Source organism: Portunus trituberculatus, chromosome 49 (genome assembly GCF_017591435.1).
Source record: "Portunus trituberculatus isolate SZX2019 chromosome 49, ASM1759143v1, whole genome shotgun sequence".
NCBI classification, from domain to species: Eukaryota; Metazoa; Arthropoda; class Malacostraca; order Decapoda; family Portunidae; genus Portunus; species Portunus trituberculatus.
In genome coordinates, this window is record NC_059303.1 from 12,002,860 (window position 1) to 12,022,859 (window position 20,000).

The following is a 20,000-nucleotide window of genomic DNA, read 5'->3' on the forward strand; positions in this document are numbered from 1 at the left end:
GATGAGGTGTGGATTGTATGATGTTGAGTGGTGTGGATGGTGTGATGTAGTATATGGTGTGGTGACTGCTGGATAGATATGATGTGATGTGGAGTATGATGTTAATTAACCCCTTCAGTAGCATGACGTGTTTCCATATTTTTTTGCTTACTATTTGGTGATTTTATACAGCTTCTGAAACTTGTGTAAGGGTTAAAATAGTGAAAATTGTGGCCATTAATCTTCTGACCTCCATAGACCCTTCCTAATGTCAATAAAATGGTCTAATCATACACATATCCCAAGGTAAAAATGTGTCCCAGTGTTGAAAGGGTTAAGTGTTGCAGTAGAGTATTGTGTGTGTGGAATGTAATGTGGTGCTGATATCTTTGATGTGGCGTTATGTAATTATTTTTTGTTAAAAGGACCAATAACATTTTTTTTATCTTGAAATTCATATACACCAAACAGTGGTTGGTTAAGTATCACGATCCGTACCGTTATGGATATATGTATTAATCAAAACACTATTATATTTATCTCATCAGACACGTAATGTCAACCTTCACTTAAGATATCCATTACTATGAACTGTAACGCACTCTTCTTACTCCTTTCCTCATTAGCGTGTTGCTCATATCGCAGTGTTTTTTGCGCGAAGGAACACCCAACACTTGGACAACACACACAACCTCATGAAGGCTCCTCACTCCCCGTTAAGAGTGACTAAGGCATACCAAGAGGCACTAACACGAACCAAAACACACACATACACTTGCTAAAATGCACAGTAAGAAAGCGGGAGGCAGCGGAGGCACCCAGAGCCCCAGGAGAGGGTGTCGTATGCTCATGTTTACAAGAAAAACCTTCCACTGGCGCCCGAAGCCCAACTGACCGCGTCCGGCGTCCTTTGATCCCCTTCGTCGGCGTAAACACTCCGGGAGGCGAGAAGAGAGAGAGAGAGAGAGAGAGAGAGAGAGAGAGAGCTCAACAAGGGAAAGGGTAAACATGATGCTTTGATTAAATCTGCATGTAAAAGACCTCTCCCCTGTTCATCCCCAGCACAGATTAATTATGCCGCTACAGCGAAGGCTGCTGTAGCATGTAATGTAGTAGTTGTAGCAGGAAAAGCGCCATCAGTAGTGGAAGCAACAGCAGCAGCATTAATAGTAGTAGTAGTAGTTATAGTAGTATAGTAGGTGTAGTAGTAATAGTAGTAGTAGTAGTGGTAGTAGTAGCAGTAGTAGTAAAAAAAAAGTATGAGAAACGTTTCAAAATTTGCTTAAGAAAATGTTTCCAATACATGATTAAGGAATTCTGTACTGAAAATGTGTGTTTTACATATCAGGCATAGGCTGGAAGAGGAAAAAAATACGGTGGCGTCTCACTTATGGTTTCTAAAGTGACACGTTATACCGATGTGTTGTGATGTGACGTGTGCGGTGTTGTGCCATTACGAGTGAGGGACAAACGTTAATCTTATGGCGTCCTTGCTTTCCACAGAGTGACGTATCTTAATCTGCACCAATACTCATGATTTACCTACCTTTTATATAACGTTTCATAAGTAGTTTGTTTAAGTGTGTGTGTGTGTGTGTGTGTGTGTGTGTGTGTGTGTGTGTGAAGAGAGAGAGAGAGAGAGAGAGAGAGAGAGAGAGAGAGAGAGAGAGAGAGAGAGAGAGAGAGAGAGAGATTTTGGATTGGAAGAGCAAGAAAAATGAAGTGGTATCTGCTGCATCAGCTTGGCATGAAGGCAAAACAATCTGATCATCTCCTGTATGTTTTTTTTTTTTTTTCTTGGTTTTACTGTCTGATCCACATTCCACGATACTCATAAAAATATGTAAATGCATCAGTATATTGCTTTAATAATTTGGCTGATACAGAACTTTTTAATTAAGGAACCATTACTTTTTTTTTTTTAACTTTGGAGCAACAACCTCAACTATTTTGATTGAGATTTTTTCTACGATTCATCGGGGGCTTGAAGACAAAGTGAAAAATAAAACTTTATATCAACTCTAAAATGGGCAAAGTTATCAAAAGTTCTCATTGATGTTGCTGTTTTATTATTGTCTTTGTTGCTGAGCGTGATGGCTGTTACATAACTAATGTTTAGTATGAAACTGGAAAGAAAATTACAGAACATCACAAAGATCTAAACACACTTTACAATAAATCAGTAGAGGATAAAATGAAATGAAAGGAGAATGAAAGAAATAAACAGAGGAGGGTGAGGAGACGGAGGAAGTTGAGGCGAGGAGAGGAGGGAAGAGAGGGGAGAGATACAGGGCGAGGGAGGAAGAAGGGCTAGAAAAAGGAGGGAAAGGGGAGGTAAAATGAGAGGCCTCCGTCGTGTCGTTAGCGTCTATGATGTAAACAAGGCAACAAGACTGGCCATTGAGGCGGGTCTGGCGAAGGTCTGCTTTGGGGAGCAACTTATGAGCCTGGCGGGAGTCCCTTCAGTGTGTGTCTGTGCCTGTGACGGACTACCAGAAGTGCTCCTTGGATCTTCCTCCTCAAACTTCTTATCTTTCCCTACCAATTTTTAACATTTTCATCATATTCCTCTTCCTTCCTTTCTGTTCAGTATTCAAGAGACAGTACGTGGAAAAAACTGGAAATCTATATATTGTTACGTGTTTGTGTCCATGATTGTGTATGTGTTTCATCCTTCTTCTTTTTAGCGCCTTATCTCAGGTTGAACAAGTCCTGATTAGCTGAGTGAGCCTTGGCTCCCAAGTCTATCGGGGCAGATCTCTAAATCGGCCGTGTTTTATGACGCTTCCCTTCATACATCGCACGAGTAGATGAGCCGCTGTTCAACTTTATTGGCGTGTAATTCGTGTGCTGCTTTCCTAAGTAATTTGTGGCAGGGAACCGAGCGGCTTAAGGATCACTGCCCGCTTGTGCTGAGAGGCCCGACCGTCCCAGCCGCAGGAGCTATATTTGCTTGATCTCAGCTTTTACATGATGGTGGTCAGTTTTCTGCCGCTGGCTAGAAAGGCGTATGTTTACCTGTCTCGTGTTGCCTTGATAAATGTGTTGTCATGTCGTTGAAGACACAAAATAGTAGCTGAAAGATTGAAAATTATTGTTGTTTATGACTCTGACATGGAAATTTAGACAGATGAACATAATGATGCAGATGATAGTGGCTTCCTTGATTTATCTATTGATGTTATGTAAGTATTTCACTTTGCATGTTTTAAAACAACGTAAGCATTTATGTAATGCAGCATGATGTAACTAGTGCAGGTGTGTGCTCTGAAATGGTGTGATTTCAATTAAAAATGCTTTGAAATATGTATTTACCTGCACGGTCACGTAAATGCCATGATTTTTCTCAGGTGAGGCGTGATAAGGGCGACACATTGGATAAGATTTCTTGAGGAGGCGCGGCACTAAAGGATAAAATTGTATGTAAACAAATGTATATTCATCCTCAGTGGCCCTTGAGTGTGCCAGCCTCAGGTGTTTACGAGTACTTAAACTGAGAATATTCACTTGGGAAGAACCGAAAAACTTGCTGCTGGGATGTTTACTCTTACTTTTTTTCGGTGTCTGAAGTCTCACCACCTGCTTTTCTTTTCCCTTACTCCTCACCTTCCTTCTCCACCACCCCATCCTCTCTTTTTCCTCTCTCTCTCTCTCCTTTCTCCTCGTTAGTCTCTTCATCTTCTTAATCCATCACTTTGATTTCTTGTTGCCTGCTCCGCTTTACCTTTAGTTCCTCTCCTCCTCGACTGCATTTCGCTTTCTCTTCTCAATCTCCCACCCTGCCCTTTTTTCTCTCTTTCTCTTTCCTCGTTAGTGTCTTTATGTCTCTCAATCCATTACTTGATTCCTTTTGTTGCTTGTTCCTCTCTACCTTTACTTCCCCTCTTATAAGTCCCTTTTTCCTTTCCACTTCCTCTTTCCCTTACGTCCTTAACCTCCTCAGTACCATGACACGTTTTCATTTTTATTCTGCCTACTATATAGTGAATTTATACAGCTTCAGAAACTTTGGTTGAGATTAGAAATAGTGAAGACTGGTTATGAATCTTCTGACCTCTATAGACCCTTTCTAATGTCAATAAAATCGTCTAGTCACACCCAAAACTCATGGTAAAAATGTGGCAGTACTTAAGAAGTTAATCCATTACTTAAATTTGTTTATTGCTTATTGCTCTCTACCTTCAGTTCCTCTTCTTTTCGATCGCCTCTTTCCTTTACGTTCTTAAAAAAATCCCATCTCTGAGGAGACATGGCGTCCGACAGTATCGCTAACTGCAGTGATAAGAAGGAAACGTAAGAGGACAGGGCTTAATTTTCCGCAGCAGAAGAAGAAGGTGGATGCCATTGATGCTAGCGGGTGGGGTAAGGCTGGGGAGAAGAAGCAGGCTGATCTGCGCCTCCTGCTGTGTGGTTTATAAAATGGGTGTGGTGGAGAGAAGGAAGAGTAGATGGAAGGGTGAGGTCACCGAACTTTAAGTTGAATTTATTGCCCCTTTTTTTCGTAATTCATCCTTCCTGTCAAACATTCTAGTGTGTGGAATGGGATAAGTTTTTTTTTCCTGTGTGTGTGTGTGTGTGTGTGTGTGTGTGTGTGTGTGTGTGTGTGTGTGTGTGTGTGTGTGTGTGTGTGTGTGTGTTTCAGTAGGAGTCTTTTTTTGCACTTTTATGTAGTTATTTTTTAGCTATTCACACAGAATGCTTAGGAATCGCCATCGAAAAGCTTCTGAATTTCATATTTTTCGCATCAGTGTCAGAGTGACTGGTGTCTGGGTGGTTGAGGTGAGGGAGGTAGCCTTGATCTGTGAATGGAAGGCTGCTGGATTAAAAGATGGGATGCCTCCTAGCGGCAGGGGAATTACACACTCTGGAACACCCGCGGTGGAGTCATTTTGATAGTGAGGGAGACGAGGCCTACAGTAATCCTCCTGCCATCTGAGTTAAAGGACAACGGGACGTCCATACACACAGCCTAATTATATGATAAGACCTTGAACCTCCATTTTTTTCCCTTCTTTCTTTTATCTCCCTTGAATTATATTTCCTTTTTCTTTTCTTTTTTGCCTCACCTATTGGGGCGGCGACGGAGGGGAGAGGTGCCGGGAAGGAAGCGCGTTCTCGTAAACCCATCGACCGTGACAACACCGCAAGAAGCTGTGGTTGAGCCTTTACGTTAAGGAACCTACTCATTACTTAATACCACGACAAATCCGCAACCGTGAGTTCCGTGTGTGTGTGTGTGTGTGTGTGTGAGAGAGAGAGAGAGAGAGAGAGAGAGAGAGAGAGAGAGAGAGAGAGAGAGAGAGAGAGAGAGAGACGTGGGAGGGAGGGGGTAATTATCTGCGTGTTCTGCTCGTGTTGAGTTTGCATTGTGGTGAATAATGTCGTTGGTGTGCTTTGTGGTGTGTGACAAGGAGGAGTGTATCAGTTTTGAATATCTGAGACTAGGAGGTGACAAGTACACAAACAATTATTTTATTCATTTATCCATTTATTTGTTACTATTATTATTGTTATCTTTAAGCATTAAATTCCATCTTCATTTTATTTTTGTGTTAATGCTTTAAACAACATTATAATTGACTTCATTATATTGTTTTCATTGTTTTATTATTGCATCTAAATTTTGTACTCTATATTTTTTTTTTGCTTGTATTACGTCTCTGCCTGCATTTAATTTATTCTCCCTTTGCCTCCTTATCTTCTTCTGTTTTCCATTTCTTTCCTGATTATGTTATTTTTACTGCAAACATCCGCATCATTTTTCTTATTCCCTTATTTCTTTTTGTTTTTTTGGCTTCTTAGATTTTAAGTCTAGCTCTTTTCTATCTTCCTTGATCTTCCGTGTCTTCCTACGTGATCAAGTATTTTTTTCTTTCCTTTCATTTTCATTTTTTAAGCTGTTTCTCCGTTGTGATCCATCCATTTAAACCACACCACCCCTTCCTTACATTCAATACCAGTTGGTCCTCTACATCAAGTAGTATAGCCTTCCATCACTTCCATAATATATAAAATTTTCTTTGTCTTCTTTTTCTTCCCCGACGTCATTTGTTCCTTCAACCGTTTATGTTATTAGCCCCGTTGTAGCCAATTTTAGTTCCCCCTCTCCTTCCCTTCATCTTTCGTCTTCCATTATCCTTTCACCACCCCCTTCCCTTCGGCGAATTCTCCGCTTGAGTAAACAAGCCGAGCAGGTAGGACGAGACGAACAGGCTTGGGAGGACGCGGGTGTCAACAGGCAGTACCAGAGACACAAAGATCTAGATTTACAGAACTGTGTCGAGATTCGGACAAATATTTTTTTCTCTTTTCCTTTTCTAGTAACTCTTCCCTCGCCCTTATACTTTGTCTTCTCACTCTTATCCTTCTCGATCTGTGTGTGTGTGTCTCTTACATCTCCGTCTCCTAAATCTGCTCTATCTTCTTTTTTATATTGTTTAGTTACTTCTCTATTTCTTTTGTTCCTACCTCTTTCTCCTACTTATTCCATTGTTCTGTTTGCGTATTTTTATCATTCCTACAATTACTTATATACTCGCTTTTTTTCCTTTTTTTACATCACGTATTAATGAATAGAATAAGATAACTTTTACGTGGTGGTGCTGTCCAGAAATCTTTGTCTTGATATCAGATTAAAATGGCAATTGTAAGATGGCGAAAGGAGGGGAGGAGTGGCCAAGCAAACCGGTTAGTGCCTGCAGAGGTGAGCAAAAAGCATAACATTTTAGGAGAAGAGGAGGATAAGGCCTTGTGAGCTGGAGGAGAGGATGGAGGAAGAGATAGACGGAGGAGAGAGAGAGAGAGAGAGAGAGAGAGAGAGAGAGAGAGAGAGAGAGAGAGAGAGAGAGAGACTTGGAAGCACGGAAAGTGGACAGGGAAGAAAAAAAGAGAAGAGTGGAAGTGGCGGGTCTGAGTCTGGGCATAAACACTTCGCCTCAGGAATCGCCAGCCAAGAGACATGCTCCTCCCGCCCCAGCACTTGAGTCCAGCCCTCCCGCCTCCCTCCCGGCCACGCTCGCCTCTCGTCCCGCCGCACAAAGGGTCGTCTCCCCAGAGGACTCACTTAGCGGGGTCGGCCGTGCTAGTATCGGGATTGGTTGCCAGTATAACGAGTGTCATTCCTATGCTAGTGACAACCTGGCTACGGCCGCGTTCGAAACCCGTCCAAAAGGCGAACATATACTTGGATCAGCAGGCTTGCCTCTCTCTCTCTCTCTCTCTCTCTCTCTCTCTCTCTCTCTCTCTCTCTCTCTCTCTCTCTCTCTCTCTCTCTCTCTCTCTCTCTCTCTCTCTCTCTCTCTCTCTCTCTCTCTCTCTCTCTCTCTCTCTCTCTCTCTCTCTCTCTCTCTCTCTCTCTCTCTCTCTCTCTCTCTCTCTCTCTCTCTCTCTCTCTCTCTCTCTCTCTCTCTCTCTCTCTCTCCACTCTTCTCCCTTTCTTACTTCCTTCCCGCCCTCCTCTCTCCACCCATGTTATCGGTGGACCTCCACTTATCCTGCTCTTGAGTCGCCATTAGCATTCTCCCATGGCATCCTCTCGAACTCTCTCAACCTGACGAGTTTCCTGACTATGTGTGTGTGTGTGTGTGTGTGTGTGTGTGTGTGTGTGTGTGTGTGTGTGTGTGTGTGTGTGCATATCCATATATAGATTTGTTTCTCTCCTCCGCACGATTCTCTGGTACAGATGGGTGTCAGAGGCTCGCTAGGTGACTGTTGATGCGGCTAAGTCTGCATTCCAAAACAGGCTGAGAGCTTATCGCACTGAGCTAATTGTGTCCGCTCTAGTTTTAAGAATGTTGAGCAAAGGGTGAAAGTACAACGAAAGGAGAGAGAGAGAGAGAGAGAGAGAGAGAGAGAGAGAGAGAGAGAGAGAGAGAGAGAGAGAGAGAGAGAGACAGTATACTTATTGGGAAATGCTGGAGGTCGAGTCTAGTTAGAATGCGCTGCGTCCTATTCCACCGTAGAAGACGTTTCTTGCGACGTTTATAAGACCTTACGTTTAATAGCATCGTTTCGTTCGTGTTATCTGTGAAGGTCTCACATCCTAGGCGTCGAGCTCTGTGCGCGGCTAATGTGTGTTTTGTATGCACCAGACACCCTCAAGCGCTGAGTGGGACCAAAACAAGCAAGGCCTGAGTATGCCAAGGGTCACACACCAGTCATGGATGAGAGTCATTATCTGTTCATTACTTATGTTTACTTCAACTGCATTGGCTTTGCTCTCCATGCGGTCACAAGCTTTGCCTCCCCGTGTTCCCCAAAAGGAACCTCTTCTTCTTTTTATCTCCTTACCTACCAGAAATGTTTCTATGGTTAGTTTCGCCTTTGTTGATTCTGGTTTGTTTAAATGTGTATCAGTTTTAGTATATCTGTGTAACTGTCATCTATTTTATATATCTTCCATCTCCTTTTAGTGTGTGAGTGAATTGAACTTAGCATGCGTTTTATTCAGAGTCCAGATAGTCAGCATTCAAGATGGGCATCGAAGGTCAGGTTCGCCTAAGTCAACAATTTCTTATCGTCCGTGTCCCCTCCACTTCTGGCTTCACTCCCCGAGCCTCCCTCCGTTCACGTTATCCTCGGTAAATGCTTATGTCGTTTATGGCCTCTTGACACAGCCTCCCTTAGCTCTGGCCGTCCTATATAGCCGTGTCGGTGCGAGGGCTGCGCCAGGAATCAACAGTTTCCGTGGTATTGTTCTTAGTTTGGGCCGCACCCTGCAGATCTGTTGAATTGTATTGCTGTTTTCACTCTTTCATGAGCTTATTGAAATTGTGCCAGGAACAATAGAAACTTAACTTGTTTAATTCAATCTTGCCACAGAACTATTTTTCCTCATGAGTCATGATGGTATGATCTTACTCCATGAACTTTTGCGCCATGAGTTGTGAATTCGAGAAAAGACTGTTGTCGAATATGTTTCTTTTCCTTCGTCTTTTGTCTTTAGGTTTTCATGAATTTCCAGTCGTGTACACCCGGCAGCTCACCTTTGGCCCCACACTGTAACCTTTCCCGCACTCAGCGATCAGTTGTGCACGTACTCAGCCAGAAACATTGTTCGTGGGCTGCGTCGCTGTGGTGGTGTGAGAGGCGGCGCCCCTAAGGCGGTGGGCTTAGGCTTAGACGATGGCAGAGAAAACGGACCTTTGGATGTGTTTATTTATTCTTGCTGGGCAGCTCTCTCCTCGCCGCCCAGATGTTTCAAATATCTCCTGCTTTGTCTTCAATTTATCTCACCTGCGTGCTCTGCTCCCTTACAGTTCCCAGTGAAAGATTTTGCTTTTCTTTTCTAACAAATTAGACAATGTTTTTATTGATCCCTCATAAATCTCACTGACTTGTAACTGTGTCACAAGGAAAGATTAAGGAAATCAGAGTGTAAGTTTTAGAAGGTTACTTTAATCTATATATTCATCACTGTGCCGCCGGATGAAGGTATTATTAATGCTGAGATATCTCCACTCCAGAGGCTTGCACGGCCTCAGTTTAATTAGACTGAAGAGCAGCAGCTGCTCTGCCTCGAGCAAGACCAGGCGGGCGGGGCAAAGCACCGCCTCGCTGGTGGTCTGCACTTTAGGGAACTTGAGGATGAGGCAACTTGAACTTGTTCCTTTACTCTTGGTTGCCGCGCCCACCCCGCCTCCCGCATGAGGCTCAGCTAGCCATGTAGTCCCAAAGGCCGCTGATTCTTGCCGTTCTGAGACCTAGAAATCCTTTCAGAATTCCTCGTACGTCGTCTGCAATATTCGGCCAGGATGGTAACGAGCGAGCGGCGGTAATAAAGCGGCCAAATGTGCTCAGCGTGGCCAAATATTAAGCCTGGGCCACCGAGGTTGGCCCCCCGCCAGCCGTGTCTCTCCAGTAGGCGTGTAACCTGCTGGTCCTCTCTCCTCCCACAGCCTTGCTCTCCCCCTCTCCTGCTGAGGTTCTTGGTGGACCCACCTCATGGCAGACCGCACCCATGACCCAGGAGTGCCGGGGGGAGGCTTAGGGAGTCTTGCACGTGTTGCTCTCCGCACCACAACAGCTTTGGTATAGGACGTGGACACCCGAGGACACCTTAGCATGGGGGGGTGGCAGTCACTACGGGAACAATCTCCTCTATGAGTTCATGGAAGTTGCCTTGGAAATTTGGCTTAGGCAGGTTATAAAAGCAAAGCATAGTAAGGTGACCCTGAACTTTACCTGTAATAAAGGAGGTTCCAGACCCACCTGGCCACCACTCCGCCTCCACTTACCTGCAAAAGAAAAACAACATTAAGTCTCGGAATTGCCTATAGATATTTCCGCTCAACGTTATCCACATTTCAATTTCAGTGTTCACAGGAGAGAGAGAGAGAGAGAGAGAGAGAGAGAGAGAGAGAGAGAGAGAGAGAGAGAGAGAGAGAGAGAGAGAGAGAGAGAGAGAGAGAAGGCTAGCTCGACTAACAGATAAAGATCTAAACTTGCATACATATTACCTCGCTGCCAGCTAGTTCAGTGAAAGTTTTTATTTTTATTTATTTTTTTTTTAGAAACGCCAAATGTAATAATACCCCGGAAAACTTTACCTCGCGAAAAGAAAAGAAGTTGAGTGAAAACAGACCCGCTGGGGGACAACAACTGACGTGGAAGATGAGTCTCGTGAAGTTTGAAAAATGAAACCATAAAAGAGACACAGAGTTGCCGTTTTTAAGCGGCTCGCCGGGAAAAGTCTCCGTTGCGATTAACTGCGCGAAATTCCAGGTCTTTATAACAACTTCGGAGTCCAATCTAACTTTGGCAACAAACTACAGTCCGCTAGAAGAGCCGCCGCCGCCGCTGCCACCCGCCCTCATCTTTCACCCCAACTCTCCTCCATCACGTCCTCCCGCCCTTCCTCACAGCTGGTTGAGTTATCTTGTGGCAGCCCTTAGTTCTCTCTCTCTCTCTCTCTCTCTCTCTCTCTCTCTCTCTCTCTCTCTCTCTCTCTCTCTCTCTCTCTCTCTCTCTCTCTCTCTCTCTCTCTCTCTCTCTCTGTAAATCCCTAGCTATCTCTTTCTCAACTTTGCTCATCCCCATCGTCTTTATCTTATCTTCTCTCTCACTTGGCCACGTTTCCTTCTTATTCACACTGTTCTTCGCACTTTTCCTCCGCCTTTCCTCTTTCTCTCGTGCGCAAGTCCTATTCAATTCTTCTCTCGCTTTCTCGCAAATCCTGTTGGCTGCCTGCCTGTCTTGTATTGTTTGTCTAGTTTTTTTTTTTTTTTCTTTTACCATTCTTTCGTTCTCATCCTTCCCACAGTTAAAACTTTTCTTCTGCTTCTTTCTCCTTTCTTGTCTTCTTCTTCCTCCTCCTCCTCCTCGTGTTGTTGTTTTTTTCTTCCTTCCTCGCGTCTCCTCCTCCCGCCTAATTCTCCCTCCCGCCCGGCTCTCGTTTTCTTTCCTCCCTCATATTGCTTTTTGGACCATGAAGCTTTATCCTCGTTGACTATTTTTCTTTTTCATAATTGGAAAAGTTGATGAGATTTAGGACTCCACTATTTTCAGAGAGAGAAAGAGAGAGAGAGAGAGAGAGAGAGAGAGAGAGAGTATAGCTTTATCTTTATGTTCTACCTAATATAGTTAGATAATAGGAACGTTTATTTTCAGTTGGATCTAAGAAACGCATTAATGAGCATGAGAAAGTAAGCGATAAATTGTTTTATAAAGCTCTCTCTATCTTACCCTACCATTTAAGTGACAATTTTTTTTCCCTCAGTAAAAAGGTAGAAAAAAATTTACGAGTTTAATTACATAAACAGACGAATTAAATAAAACCCAATTGAACCATATTTACAATGGATTGACAATAAACAGGTCCATGTGATATAAAAAAGAATCTTATTGTGCTTAGATAGTTTACTAATCTGACATGTGTAGACGCAACGTGCTGAGAACCTTCGATTAAGCCTGTTGTGCCTATTGTAGCAAGCTCGAGTCTCCCACCATCTGTAACCCTGCCTACAGGGTTACAGATATAAAGCCTCCCTCTGGATTTTAAGCCACAACACATAGAACATTAAGTAAGAAAAAAATTAAAAAGACACCAGATTTCTTTTGATATTAGGTTCTGTTGTGTGTGTGTGTGTGTGTGTGTGTGTGTGTGTGTGTGTGTGTGTGTGTGTGTGTGTGTGTGTGTGTGTGTGTGTGTGTGTGTGTGTGCTTTATGACAACCCACAAGGTCTTGGCCACTTAGACACGAAAACCAAACAAAAAACTTGCCTGATACTAAAAACAATCGCATTTTTTTCTTCCATTTTTTTTTTTTTTTTCTACGAAGACGAGACGAGATCTTGGCCACGGGTAGACGGGAAACAAAACAAATAAAAACAAAGAAACGGTGTACCCTGAAAGCATCCTCACCAATGTCGCACTGTTCGGAATCCGCCCCGCCCTTCCTTCTCCTCCCGCCCTGCCGCTCTCCAGCCCCCTCCCGCGTACAGTGAGGGTGTGGAGGGCGTTAGGTGCCATCGAGAGGCTGAGAGGAGAGCGGTTCCGTGTCGTGAGGGGAAAGAAGAAGGAGGGAGAACAGCAAACATCGGTCACTACTTTCGTTCTTCTGTTTGTGCAGTTTAAGCCGAAATAAAAGTCAGGATAAACTCGATATAAAGGAAAGGAGTGTTTCTGTATTTCTTCTTAGTCTTTGGTGTTATTGCTTTGCTTTGCTGGAAAAGTAAAGTTAATGGTGATATTTTTTGTTTACTTGAATGATTCCAAAAGTAAGAAAGTGGAGGGTTTTTTATTATTGTATAAGATTATTTCGCTTTATGTTTATTATATTTTCTGAACACTTGCATCATATTAACTTTATTTTCCTCGTGGCTTCTCGCGCTACACGTAAATCTCCGACCAGACCCTTGATGAAGCAAAAATTAATCCCCACGCTGTGTAAACTTGGAGACTCACCCTTAGCCTCCTCCACCACACTCCCCCCAAGCATCTTCCACACCACCCGCCCGTCCCCGGCCCTTCTTTCCTACAGCCTCAGAGCCTCGGTTAGCACTGACGCACGTCCCTCCGAGATGAAACGTGTGAGAAAAATACGAAAGTGTGTGTGTGTGTGTGTGTGTGTGTGTGTGTGTGTGTGTGTGTGTGTGTGTGTGTGTGTGTATGTATAAGAGAGAGAGAGAGAGAGAGAGAGAGAATATAAACACAACTATATCTTGGAGTGTACACCCTAAACACATACTTCAAGTCGTTCTATTTAATTATTACAGTCGTCATCACCATTCACTGCTGCACAAAGACAGACACATCCACGTGTGTTTCATGCTTTCGCTACTTTCGAGAAAAATTATTTGTCATTTTTTAGTGTTCACCTTTTATTTCTTCCTTTCGTCTTTTGCTATTGTGAAAATACATCTGCAGGCAACCTCTGAGTTTCTTTCTGTTACGCCTTATTATGTCTTATTATGTCTTATCATGTGCAGCATTATCACTCACGCACGTCAAATTAAAGCTGGCTCTGCTGTTGACTCCTCTGGGTACGTTGGGAATATTTCTCTTGTGAATAAATTGAAGTCAACATTACCGGCGACTAATATTCACGGGGGTGTTCCTGAAGGACAAGCGCCTCCTGAACATTTACCAAGCCAGGACACGCCCACCTGGAGCCTCGTTAGTTCCGTCCAATTAGAGACCGGGGGAGCAACTTTCCTACCGCCTTGGCACAGGTGGAGGACGGCAGCAGCGCGGCCGACACGCCAAGCCGCCTGTGACCCCCTCCCTAATAATATGACGTCTGGAGCCCGGCGGCGAGACACGGTTACCAGCCAAAAAGTGTCCTGCTCAGACTTAAGGAAGCAGGTGAAGCAGGTGTAGCAGGGGAGGCAGGTGGTGCGGTGAGGATGTGAAGATTTAGGGCCGATGTGATTTGACGTGATAGATACACTGCTCTTAATATATTCCTCCGCGCCTATTTATTCAACATTTCGTTTTGCATCTCATTCTACGTGATTTCTTATCGGTCTACAGCTCCCACTCAGCAACCAACACACCGCACTTACTTTCTTTAACTGCAAGTATATTTTCACGGCTTTTATTTCCATGTGAATCTACGTGTTCTTAGATTCAGTGTTTTAACCATATATAAGAATTGCACTAGTGGAAGCATATTCTCCATAGTATTATACTCGTACACGTAAAGTATCTACAACATAGCGCGACTCATTTCAAAGGTATTATTAGACTAACATTGTATTTACTTGACTGTCACTAAGATTGTCTGACTACCATGTACAGACTAGGAACGTGTATCACCTATGTGTGTGTGTGTGTGTGTGTGTGTGTGTGTGTGTGTGTGTGTGTGTGTGTGTGTGTGTGTGTGTGTGTGTGTTGTGTCATTATAATCTGTCAGCTGTTGCCTTCCATCTGTCCTCTCTCTTAGTTTGAAGACAAAGAGGAAAAGAATGAGGAAACAGAGGAAGACAAACGGGACAAGAACGTCATAATGTCATGGGAGAAAGGAAGAGGAATCATGGGAAAAAAAAGGGAAGGAAAAAAATCCTATAAGAAACAGTACCCAAGAGTAACGCCGTGAAAAACAAGGGAAACTATCGCAGACATTATGGGAAATTATGGGGAAAGAAAGTTAATAGGAGCCAAGGAACGAATCATTGTGAATAGTGTATGGAGCGGATGTTTGCCAGTACACACACACACACACACACACACACACACACACACACACACACACACACACACACACACACACACACACACACACACACACACACACACACACACACACACACACACACACACACACACACACACACACACACACACACACACACACACACACACACACTCTCTCTCTCTCTCTCTCTCTCTCTCTCTCTCTCTCTCTCTCTCTCTCTCTCTCTCTCTCTCTCTCTCTCTCTCTCTCTCTCTCTCTCTCTCTCTCTCTCTCTCTCTCTCTCTCTCTCTCTCTCTCTCTCTCTCTCTCTCTCTCTCTCTCTCTCATCATAAACTTGCTTTCCTTATACGAACCTCCTTGAAATAATTACTTTTTTCTTACATTCTTTTCAACCGATAACGCTTTCCACTCGAGCCAACATTTCTTATTTGATTTACTTTCAGAAAATCACTGACAATTTATATTCATGAAGAACAGAGGAAAGAGAGACTGAGCCCCTCCTTCTTTTCCTCCAACCCCTCCCCCCGCTTCCTTTTCCTTTTCTTCCTTCTTTTCTTTCTTGGAGGAGAGAAGTGGGAGGGATGGAGGGACATTGATGGTCTTCGCCAACCCCTCCCTTCGTTTCCCTCCACGCCCCTCCCTTCCTTCCTCCTCTCTCTTCTTGGTTCCTTCTTCATTTTATTTCCCTTTTTTGAAAGATCTTTTTTCATTTTCCGAAAGCAATTTCTTTTAGACTTTTAGATGCATCTCAGCATTTTTCTCCTGACCTATAACTTTCTTCTTATTCTATCTTTCTCCACCATTTTTGAAGGTTACTCAGCAATTTAGTTTTATTTAATTTCCATAAATGGTTTCCTTCGAAGTGCCTTTTTTTCGAATCTTGAATGCCATTACTTCTATCGGTCGTGAATTTGCATACTTATTTTACGTAAAATTGCTTAGTGTGTGATGAAAAATTCTAAATTAGGTTACAAGGATGACGAGAGGAGGAGGGGGAAAATGAGAAGGGAAGAGGAGGTTGGAGTGCCAGAGTTGCAAGGTGACACACGATTTTGATTTTATGGTGCAATAATATCCCGTAATGGACTTGTAACATCTTGCAAAAATTAGAGCAACAGGTATGGTTGTGTGTGTGTGTGTGTGTGTGTGTGTGTGTGTGTGTGTGTGTGTGTGTGTGTGTGTGTGTGTGTGTGTGTTTATATGGGTATGTGTATTTGAATAATCAGTCTCTATGTAATACTGCATTTTCATGTTTTATTCTGTATATTTGATATACATGCATATTTAAATGTATATTTGTATGTATATACAGTTTTGTATGTGTACAGTGGTTTTGCATTTTCTGATCAATATTGAAAAAAAGCTACGAAAAGAGTATTTTTCATTTTATCATACATACATGTACAGTACAAATTCTTTTATTTTATACATATTGAGCAGCGAATAGAATAAAATGTACTCAAGGCCAGACGGCGAGACACACCAAGCGTGAACAACTGAACTCGCTTTACCGCGTCGGTGTTCGGGCCAGACAGACGTTTGCCAGAAGATAAGAATAATGAGAGGGTCTTCCTCAAGACATGCACACCTCTTATCACTCACCTTCTCAATTTTCTACCTCCCCCTCTGCTTATCTTCCTTCCTTCAATCTACGTCTGCTGATTGCTGCGTCAAGTCGTTTACTGAGAAATCTAGGAGCACTTGCAAGGAGTGGCAAGCGCAAATCTCCCTGTATCGTGAGTTTTATTGAGTACTAACTCATTGCGGATGGCGTGCCATGGCCCCTCCCTTTGTCCCGCGTCCTCACCTCCGCTCACCGGCTGCCTTAAACAGGTCTTGGGGTAAATTTAACAAGGCAAAAAAAGGTTTCAGGAATGAGATTTTCACGCGGCTTCTGAATGACGGCCCGACAATCTTATATTTCCTGAACTGTATTCTTAGATTACCTTAAAGAAATGTTCTAAAGCAGTCGGTGATCAGTTTTCTAATACTATTACTTTACATGTTTATTCAAGATTTTCCTCTTATTTCGACACTTCTATAGGATGATGAGGGTTGGGCATACAGGTGAAAGGACGCTATGGTTACTTTCTCCTATGCCCCATACTTGGCCGTCTCGGGGAGTGAAGTTTACGGTGACGCTAGTGAGGAGTCTTGATGTTCACCGCTGTTCTGAGAACGCGGGCTGGAGGCGCTAGGGATGCTGGAGTTCCTTCGGATTTTAGTGTTTTTGTGGGAACTCGAGATTAGCACGCAGGTGGAACTTGGCTGGTGTTTTGATATTGCGTGTAATGAGGTCGTCTGAGTTTTATTGTATTCTTTTTGGTCATGGGTCTGAAGTTTATTGATATTCCTCTTGTGTTTATTATTTCTGAATTTCTTGTAGGTTCTTCGATGATCGGATAACATTTCTTAATCCTTTTTCTGTTACACTCTCTGGTGTTTATTATAGTTTTCCATCATGTTCTTTTTGTTACGAGATGTGTTCTCGTTGTCATGTGCAGCATCCTCGTGTTCTGCTCCTCCTCCCGACGCCGCACATTAGCCATCCCATAAAGGTTCAGCCGCCCGCCGCCGCCGGTCAGGTACCGGCCCTCCTACTCTGTTCCCCACTCCTTCCTTGCTTGGCCATAATGAGCAGGTATATTTACCGTGGCGGGAGGCTATACACGCTGCGCACACCAACACATGTACGTGCACTGCATTGCTCGCCGATATTCTTCCGATTATAACGACTAAATCAACAACAAGCTCTCCCACAGACTTATCAGCATAAACACGAGGCAGAACTTTGTGAGCAAAAATATTCTTGAAAATTTATTACAATATTTCGATTGTCCTTAAAAGCACGCCTAATATTTTACGACTATGATCCTCTTTATGTGACATGGGTATAATTTTATTATGGTCTTGCTCTTATAACGTTATCTTTTGTAGATATGATGAAAATATTGATGTGCGTGCACATATTACTGTTTTTCATATATTGACCCCTTTTTTTGGTATTGTTGAAAATATTTGTTTTTCCTTCTTATTGCATAGATGACAAAAAAATTGACATTAACCTATGTATATGCTTATTTGTAGAATTGAAAGATTTGATTCTGACCTGCGGGTTGGGGAGCTGCTAGGGAGTGAGGTGCGTACGATAAATTCAAACTAAAGACACCTGCTGTGGATGAAACAGCGCAGGAGGGTGACGTGATATTAAAAAGAATATGGAAGTGCAGTAGGTAAGCCACTGCCGCGCTAGTTTGGTAAGAAGGCCGCTGGCGGGGGCAGGCGGCTCGCTGCCGAAGCGGCCGCCAGCCGGCACAGCAGCTTTTTCCTCAAGCTGAACACGCGTAATATGCTCAAATAAGGTGGTGAAATGCACACAAGCTTATTAATGTGACAGAAAACAACCTGTGCATACATTTTGTTGCGCCTGTAATTATGTTTAAGTGGAATACATATGTCGTACATATTGTACTGTTGATTTCTAAAGAAAATATACTTTATTAGAATGATAAATTAACCAGCATCTGTGTTGATCCTTCTAGAAAATACTGAGCTTTTTTTTTTTTTTTTGCGTGCACATGCTCACATACCACGAACACACACACACACACACACACACACACACACACACACACACACACACACACACACACACACACACACACACACACACACACACACACAACCGTAGAGAGAGAGAAAAAAAAGGCAAAAAATATCGTTCTCAAAAATTTGCATATTTATGATTATGCAAATGTAGGTAGGCCTAAGTGGTGGCCGCGGCCGAGGCAGGCAGAGACGGCAATCCATAGACACCATTAAAGTAAGTTCTGCTTATAAAAAACGTGCTAAAAAAGTAAAGGAAAGGGATATATTGGTAAAGATCGGTTTATTGTACAGAAGGTTGGAGGATGGGAACAAGACAACCTGAGCTCAGTTCCTGCGAGTCAGCGCTACACGGATGTCACCTCTGCTCATCAAGGACTCTCTACTCCTAACGACGTCTACGGCTATCAGCGAGATTAAGAACAAGGAATGAAAATTTGAAAAATATAAGAGAAGAAAAAATAAGCTCAAGGCTTGTGTGTTTGTATATATGCGTTTGTGCATCAGATAGTCAGTAGCGTTGGCAGTGTGTTCGTCTTAAAAGTGAAGATGACACTTAATTGTGATGGAACTTTACATGTGGCTAGATTACTGTGAAATACTTTGTAGTTGCGGTAAATGAACAGAATATTTCTCTGTACGGTGAAGCACATCAACAATCAGGTGTCTGGAAAATCATTAGTTAGCGTCAGAAACCGTGTTTTGTGACATTCAATGATATATATATATATATATATATATATATATATATATATATATATATATATATATATATATATATATATATATATATATATAAACCCACACACGGATATATATTCTTTGTACAACAAATTTAGTTGTAATGTAATGCCACAAAAAATTACAGGCTGCTTTTCTCGCCCCTGATTGCTGTAACATTTTCGGATTTAAGGTTCAAAAGCAGATTTTGTAAAGCAAGATCCAAATATGAATTGCGTGCCGTCTTACTTTTATTTGGGAAGTATTTTAAGCGTGTGTTTTCCAGTCACCGAGGAATAGTGCAACGGTTTACATAATGAAAGTATTTTTAGCTACTCACTATTCGTAGAAAATTTGACTGAAGAAATTGTTATATAGCAGGATAGAAACATAAGAGTAAAATGTTAATACTGGTCCGCCAACAAACATTTTGCTCCGCGGCCAGAAGAGACTTTCCACCACAGCTTACCTGACTTCAGGGGTCCTGATAAGACGGCGCCGCACCACTAGGGGAAGCTGTTATTTTCTCTCGTGTCCTGATGGTGTGTTGGGCGCCTCAGAGCGCCACATGACTGATAAAAATTGTTGTGTTCAGTGCGACGGGGACAGGGCGGCTTAAGGAAGGAGGGTGAGGGACCGTCTCCTCACCGCTGCGAAAACGCTTGTGTCTTGACGGCCGCCCACGCCCAGACCCCACCGCGCCCTCCCTCCTGCCCTCGCCGTTCGGGCACGCACACACGCTGTCTCCTTAGCACACGGCATTTCAAGTATTTTCCTGCAAGCAGTCCCAGCCCATTGAACGTCTAAGAACACGGTTTGAGACTGAAATATGGGCGTAGAAAGGTTTGGTAAGGTGGAAGCGTAGGCGAGTGGGCGACGCTCCCGCCGCCACAACACTGCTGCCATCTGCCGCCAACAGTCTAAACATCCAGATTGAAACTCACAGTACCGACTTACGCTGAATATTCAATTTACACTCGGCACTCAAATTGGAATGTAGGAAGAAATTGAATTGTTTTAATTAATATATAAATTTTCATCACTTAAAAACATCGATTAA

At 43.0% G+C, this 20,000-nt stretch overlaps 1 protein-coding gene across 6 annotated transcripts in view; it reads right to left on the reverse strand.

The window, feature by feature from the left end:
- LOC123499156 (homeobox protein abdominal-B-like) overlaps positions 1–20,000 on the reverse strand; it is a 237,806-nt gene that overhangs the window by 56,786 nt on the left and 161,020 nt on the right. The window contains exon 1 of one of the 6 annotated variants that reach the window (XM_045246836.1): positions 19,410–19,642. The exons of the other annotated variants lie outside the window; for them this stretch is intronic. The gene's annotated coding sequence lies outside the window, so the exon portion shown is untranslated. Of the gene's footprint in view, positions 1–19,409; positions 19,643–20,000 lie in introns of those variants that run through there. 6 annotated transcript variants of the gene reach the window in all.